The following is a 7,532-nucleotide window of genomic DNA, read 5'->3' as shown; positions in this document are numbered from 1 at the left end:
CGTCTCCTGCATTAAAGGCATTTAACGCCTCAGGGGAGAAACACGCGTCACGAAGAACTATCCGATGGCGCCTATGATTCATGGCGCTCTCCACCTCAGACCAGGTGGCGGACAATCTGTCGGCATCCTCCGCCGGGGGAGCATCCGGCTCACGCTTGCGCTAGCCTCCCCCTCCGAACCAGGCGTTGGAGCCTGGCGGGTGGAGGCTTGATAGGCACCCTCTCCGGACTCAGTCCGGCGAGCGCTTTTTCTCCTGAAAGAATCGCACGTATTAATATGCCTCCCAGGAGTCTTTCCCTTCACGGATAATGGTGCACCGTACCTTTGCGGCGACGTTTCGATTCGCGTTGCACTTCTCTTCCGCCTGCTAGGCCGCACTGACCTCGTTTGGTCGGTTGCCGCGGGCTTGGCTTCCTGCCGTAAAGGCGCCTCCTGTCAAGCACCATTGGTGCATGGTGGTCAGAACTAAGCATTAAAGAAGTAACGGCGCCAGGACTTCGGTCGTACTCACCGGGGAAGCCGGACACAAACTAGGGTAGTCAGCCATAATGGCGACTAAAGCATTATCTATGCTGAGCTGGTGGTACACCCCGTCGATCAGTTCCACCGCTAAGTCCGGATCCTCTTCGGAGGCCGGATCAAGGGACCTTTCTGGGTCTTCGGGTTGTGGAGCCGGGCTTTTTTTGCCCTCCACATCCCGACGCAGTTCCTGTGTCAAAATCATACAATAAGCCAATTGCCTTTAAAGGCACGGATCAGATATGCATGCGACCGCTTACCCAGCTCCGAGGGTTGTTCATGGAAAACCCATTCAGAGGATTCGTGCAGAGGAAGTCCTCCTTCTCCCCCTTGTACAAGCCGGACAGGATCTTCACTAGATCGTCGGCCGAGCCAGGTCCCTTGCGTCATCGTCTCCGTTGAAGTACCACATGGGGTAGCCCCTATATTGGAGCGGCTGCACCCCACGCATAATGCATGTGGCCATGACTCCGATCATGGTTAATCCGGAATGGGCTAGCAGCCGTATCCGGCCCATCAAGTAATGGACGCTCCTATCATCTTCTCTTTGAGGGCTTCGTGGTCGCCAACTTAGGCGTTTCTTCAGAGGAGCATTGCTGAACTCCGGAAGGCCGATCCGGACTGGATCCGGCAGCGGAGCATCCTCCATATAAAACCACTCCGAAGGCCAGTCTTCGGACACCTTCTTCGGGGTCCCGGACAGGTATCCGGTCCCGACGATACGCCATATTTCGGCTCCGCCCACCTGATATATCGACCCCTCGTGAGAGCGGGGTACGAGGCAAAACAGCCTCTTCCACAGTGCAAAATGGGGCTCAATGCCCAAGAACAGCTCACACAGAGCTACGAAGCCCCGATGTGCAAAATGGAGGCAGGTGTAAGGTGATGAAGCTGGAGTCCGTAGAACTCCAGGAGCCCCCGGAGAAACGGATGTATAGGAAATCCGAGCCCCCGGAGACGAAGCACACCCGCTCTCCTTTGGAGGGATTAGGGGCGCTCTCCGCCTGTTTCCCACCCTTGTAGGTGGCCAGTCCGGCTTGAACCAGAACCATGAAGGCCGGGGGAAGATATCCCTCTGCTTGGAGCGTCACTAACTTGCTGTGCGGGACTGAGCATCTCCTCCAATCTCCTGTCTTAGGGCTGGGAGCGCGAGAAGAGGAGCCGCGTCGACTGTCCATGTTGGAATGGGTTTGGTGTCAGATGCACCTCGATGAGTACTTGCGGAAGGAGGATGGTGTGATTTGGATCTGGATCCTCGCCTCTCTTATAGGCAGCTTATTTGCGCAGCTAGGGGGTAAAACAAAGAAATACCCTGGCTTTTCGCATTCGTACGACACGTGGAAGAAGGCCATTATTGGATGCGGAAGCCAAGGAGCGCAGCATTTATGAAGCAACCGGACACTATCCGGCAAACACATGGAGCATGAAGAAGAACCCGCCTTGCAAATGCCGAAGACAAGATACGCGCCGGATTCGTCGTTATTGAAGCCTGGTTCGGGGGCTACTGAGGGAGTCCCGGACTAGGGGGTGTCCGGATAGCCGAACTATCATCATCGGCCGGACTCCAAGACTATGAAGATACAAGATTGAAGACTTTGTCCCGTGTCCGGATGGGACTTTCCTTGGCGTGGAAGGCAAGCTTGGCGATATGGATATGTAGATCTCCTACCATTGTAACCGACTCTGTGTAACCCTAGCCCTCTCCGGTGTCTATATAAACCGGATGGCTTTAGTCCGTAGGACGAACAACAATCATACCATAGGCTAGCTTCTCGAGTTTAGCCTCCTTGATCTCGTGGTAGATCTACTCTTGTAACCCACATCATCAATATTAATCAAGCAGGACATAGGGTTTTACCTCCATCAAGAGGGCCCGAACCTGGGTAAAAACATCGTGTCCCTCGTCTCCTGTTACCATCCGCCTAGATGCACAGATCGGGACCCCCTACCTGATATCCGCCGGTTTTGACACCGACACCTGCGTTACCTTGTGGGTGATCCTCGCGAGGCTGATCCCTCCAGCCTCCCTCGCGAGGCGGGTCCTGCCAGCGATCCTCGCAACGTTGGTCACGCCACCCTTGATGTGGGCCGCGGTCTTCCCAGCGTCCTGCATTCCTTCCTCCTCGTTGTTCGTAGCCCCGGTCGTTGCGGTCGGGACGCCAGCCAGTCCGTCCTTCACGCACGGCCCTGAGCTCTTGGCATTCATTGGTGTTGTGGGTGTGGAGGTCATGGTACACGCAGTACCGACAGCCCTTGGAGGATTCGGGCTAATCTCTACCCCGCTTGGTGTCTGGTTCTGCCGCGAGCACGGTAGCCCCCTTGCGCTTCACGTCCTTGGCCTTAGGCTTCTTCTCTTCAGGGTCTATGGCAGGCAATTCGAGGAGGGAGAGACGCCCTTCCTCAGCCCTGGCGCACTTGGTCGCCAGGTTGAACAGCTCCAAGGAAGTGCACAGATCTCCTCCTTCATTTTGATGTCACGCACGCCGTCAGAGAAGGCTGAGATGATGGCCTCCTCGGTCACCTTGGGAATCTTGAGGCGCGCGTTGTTGAAGCGCTGGATGTACTTCTGCAGGGTTTCCCCTGGTTGTTGCTTGACGCGGCGCATGTCGCTCACGGCGGGTGGCCGGTCGCGAGTACCCTGGAAGTTGGCGATGAAGCGGGTGCGCATCTTGTCCCAGGAGGAGATCGTGCCTCGGGCCAGGTTCAGATGCCAGGTGTGGGCCCTGTCCTTGAGAGCCATGGGAAACCAGTTCGCCATGACCTTCTCGTCTCCGTTGGCAGCCTCGATGCCCAGCTCGTAGAGCTGGAGGAACTCTGCAGGGTCTGCCGTGCTGTCCTAGCAAGGAGGCAGGTCTGGCTTGAATTTGCCGGGCCACGCGATGGTGCGTAGTTCGGTGGTGAAGGCGCGGCAGCCCGCTGTGGCCACAAGAGGCCTTGGAGGACGAAGGGCTCGGTCCTGCGGGTCCCCGTGCACCGCAGCTGGGTGCAGCGCGGGGTCTTGACGTGCTGGAGCAGGAGCGTGGTCGGGTCGAGCCGGAGCAGGGAGCGCTCGGGCAGCTTCTCGAGGGCGAGGGACCTCTTGGCAGCTCTGCTCCTGCCGCGCTGGTTCCTGACGGGGCGGGTTCCGCCCAGGGGCCGCGTGCCTTGGAGGCTGAGGCGCCCCAGGAGCTTCATTGCCCACGCATGGCGGGGCGCGGTGCAGCGAGAAAGATGGCGCGAGGGAGCCCCCAGCGGCGCGGACGAGTTCGGCGACTCGGTCGAGCCACTCTTCATAGACGTCATCGACTGGGTGGTAGTGCAGGAGCTCGTTTGCCGCGATGAGCGCAGCTCGAGCCTCCATCGCCGCGCGGGGCGCGCGGGATGAAGAACCAGCGGGGGTGAGCGAAGGCATAGCGGTGCGGCCGTCTCGCCTCATGGACGGGTGCTGGGACGATGCTTGCTGCTTGTTCCCCGCCGGGCCGGTGGCGGCGTTGACGGCAGGCGACAGGGAATGACGAGGGCGCCCGCCGATGGGAGCCATCTGGGCGACGCGGGAAGCGAGGGAGGCTCGGCGCTTGGCGCGAACCCGACGTGCGTCAGACATGGTCGCGACGGTCGGAGAAGAGCAGGGCGACGGAAGAGGAATTCCGGAGCACCCCTACCTGGCGCGCCAAATGTCGGATTTAGGGTTCCGGCAGACCCTTGAGGTTCAAACACTGGGGTGCGCGCAGAGGTTTCGCCTTCTACCTACGTGTTCCTCGCCGAATCGCTAGGATCTAAACTGCGAGAAGAACAACACAAAAGACACAGGGTTTATACTGGTTTAGGCCACCATTGTGGTTTAATACCCTACTCTAGTGTGTGGCGTGGTGGATTGCCTCTTGGGCTGATGATGAACAATACAAGGAAGAACTACCTCGCGAGGGTCTGTTCTTGTGGTGGTGTTGTCCTTTTGGAAGGGTTGATTCTAGATGCCTATCTTATCTTCCGCTTCCTCTCTAGAACTCTCTCCTTGGCCGGATGGATCGATCCCTCTACCCTGCGGGTGGCTAGTCCTATTTATAGGCGAAGGCCCTGGGCCTCTTCCCAAATATTGAGCGGGAAGGGCGCCAACAATTGGCCAATTTGAAGGGGAACATCTAGTACACTTATCCTGACTAAAGTTGGTCCTCGCCTGTCAAAGGCTCTGGTGGTGACGCCGACTTGGGCTCCACGGTGACCTCCATCCTGCCGTTGGACTGGTCTTGGTCTTGTTGCACCAAAATGGATGCCTTTGCTTGATGCTCTCGCCTGTGCTTGCTCCCCTTACACCAAAGAGGAAAGAAGGACACTGCACGGGCTGGCGCCCGGCTGGCGCCCTTGGTCGTCATGGCTTGCGTCATGGGCACCTCGCGAGGTACCCCGCCTTGAACTCTCCGCCTCCTCGTGAGCCAGCCTGATGAGGCCGTGCCTTAGGAAGCTCCTTGTCGTCCGCCCCGCGAGGCTTGGCCCCTCGCGAGGGTCTTGAGCTTGTGCTGATGAAGATGGGCCGTGCTGGGGCCCCTTTGAGCCACGCCGCAGGTAGGCAAGTCTGGGGACCCCCGTTCCCAGAACGCCTACAGGGATTTTGTGAGCAAACAACTTATGGGAACAATAATCAACTAGCATAGGATGGCACAACAAGCATAGCTACAAGAATTTAAGCACATAGAGAGGAAACTTGACATTATTGCAATTCCTACAAGCATATGTTCCTCCCTCATAATAATTTTCAGTAGCATCATGAATGAATTCAACAATATAACCAGCACCGAAAGCATTCTTTTCATGATCTACAAGCATAGAAAATTTACTACTCTCCACATAAGAAAATTTCTTCTTTATAGCATACGTATCATCGCAATAATCATCATAAATAGGAGGCATGCTTTCATCATAGTAAATTTGCTCATCAAAGCTTGGGGGACAAAAAATATCATCTCCATCAAACATAGCTTCCCCAAGCTTGTGGCTTTGCATATCATTAGCATCATGGATATTCAAAGAATTCGTACTAACAACATTGCAATCATGCTCATCAAATAAAAACATTCTATAGATTTCTTCTTCTAGCACTTGAGCACAATTTTCCTTTCCATAATACTCACGAAAGATATTAAAAAGATGAAGCGTATGAGACAGACTCAACTCCATTTTTTTGTAGTTTTCTTTTATAAACTAGACTAGTGCTAAAACAAGAAACAAAAAGATTCAATTGCAAGATCTAAAGATATACCTTCACTTACCTAGCCTCCCCGGCAACGGCGCCAGAAAAGAGCTTGATGTCTACTACACAACCTTCTTCTTGTAGACGTTGTTGGGCCTGCAAGTGCACAGGTTTGTAGGACAGTAGCAAATTTCCCTCAAGTGGATGACCTAAGGTTTATCAATCCGTAGGAGGCGTAGGATAAAGATGGTCTCTCTCAAACAACCCTGCAACCAAATAACAAAAAGTCTCTTGTGTCCACAACACACCCAATACAATGGTAAATTGTATAGGTGCACTAGTTCGGCGAAGAGATGAAGATACAAGTGCAAAACGGATAGTAGATAAAGGTATTTGTAATCTGAAAATATAAAAACAGCAAGGTAACAAGCGACAAAAGTGAGCGTAAACGGTATTGCAATGGTAGGAAACAAGGCATAGGGTTCATACTTTCACTAGTGCAAGTTCTCTCAACAATAATAACATAGATAGAACATATGACAAGCCCACAATATGCAACAAAGAGTCATTCCAAAGCCACTAATAGAGGAGAACAAACATAGAGATTATGGTCGGGTATGAAACCACCACAAAGCTATTCTTTCGGATCGATCTATAAAAGAGTTCGTACTAGAATAACACCTTAGGATACAAATCAACCAAAAGCCTAATGTCACCTAGATACTCCATTATCACCTCAAGTATCTGTGGGTATGATTATATGATATGCATCACACAATCTCAGATTCATCCAACCAACATAAAAGTACTTCAAAGAGTGCCCCAAAACTACTACCGGAGAGTCAAGAACGTGTGCCAACCCCTATGCATAGGTTCCCAAGTGTCACGAAACCCGCAAGTTGATCACCAAAACATACATCAAGTGGCACATGATATCCCATTGTCACCACAGATAATCACGGCAAGACATACATCAAGTGTTCATAAAAGACTCAATCCGATAAGATAACTTCAAAGGGGAAACTCAATTCATCACAAGAGAGTAGAGGGGGAAAACATCATAAGATCCAACTACAATAGCAAAGCTCTAGATACATGAAGATCGTGCCATAGAGGGAACATGAGAGACAACACGAGAGAGAGAGATCAAACACATAGGTACTGGTACATACCCTCAGCCCCGAGGGTCAACTACTCCCTCCTCGTCATGGATAGCACCGGGATGATGAAGATGGCCTCCGGTGATGGGATCCCCCTCCGGCAGGCTGCCGAACAGGGTCTCGATTGGTTTTTGGTGGCTTTAGAGGCTTGCGGCGGCAGAACTCCCGATCTATTTTTTGTTCTGGAAGTTTTGGGGTACATAGGTATATATGGGTGCAGGGGGTACGTCGGTGGACCTCCGGGCTGCTCACGAGGTAGGGTGGCGCGCCCAGGGGGGCGCGCCCTCCACCCTCGTGGGCAGCCCGGGACACCCCTGGTGTGCACTCCAAGCCCATCAGGTTGGTTTCCTTCCAAAATTAACTTCTCCAGTTGATTTCGTTCCGTTTTGACTCCGTCTGATATTCCTTTTCCTCGAAACACTGAAATAGGCATAAAACAGCAAATCTGGGTTGGGCCTCCGGTTAATAGGTTAGTCCCAAAAATAATATAAAAGTGGATAATAAAGCCCAATATTGCCTAAAACAGTAGATAAAAGTAGCATGGAGCAATCAAAAATTATAGATACATTGGAGATGTATCAAGGCGCAGTGCCCGAAGAATCTCCTCTTCGAGTGATGATTCAAATCATTGTAAAAACATTTTGATTAGAAGGTTATATTTATAATTTGTGTCTGAAAATATGATTGTG

The sequence above is a fragment of the Triticum dicoccoides genome, chromosome 7B (genome assembly GCF_002162155.2).
Source record: "Triticum dicoccoides isolate Atlit2015 ecotype Zavitan chromosome 7B, WEW_v2.0, whole genome shotgun sequence".
Classification (NCBI taxonomy): Eukaryota; Viridiplantae; Streptophyta; class Magnoliopsida; order Poales; family Poaceae; genus Triticum; species Triticum dicoccoides.
This window is presented reverse-complemented; position numbering follows the sequence as displayed.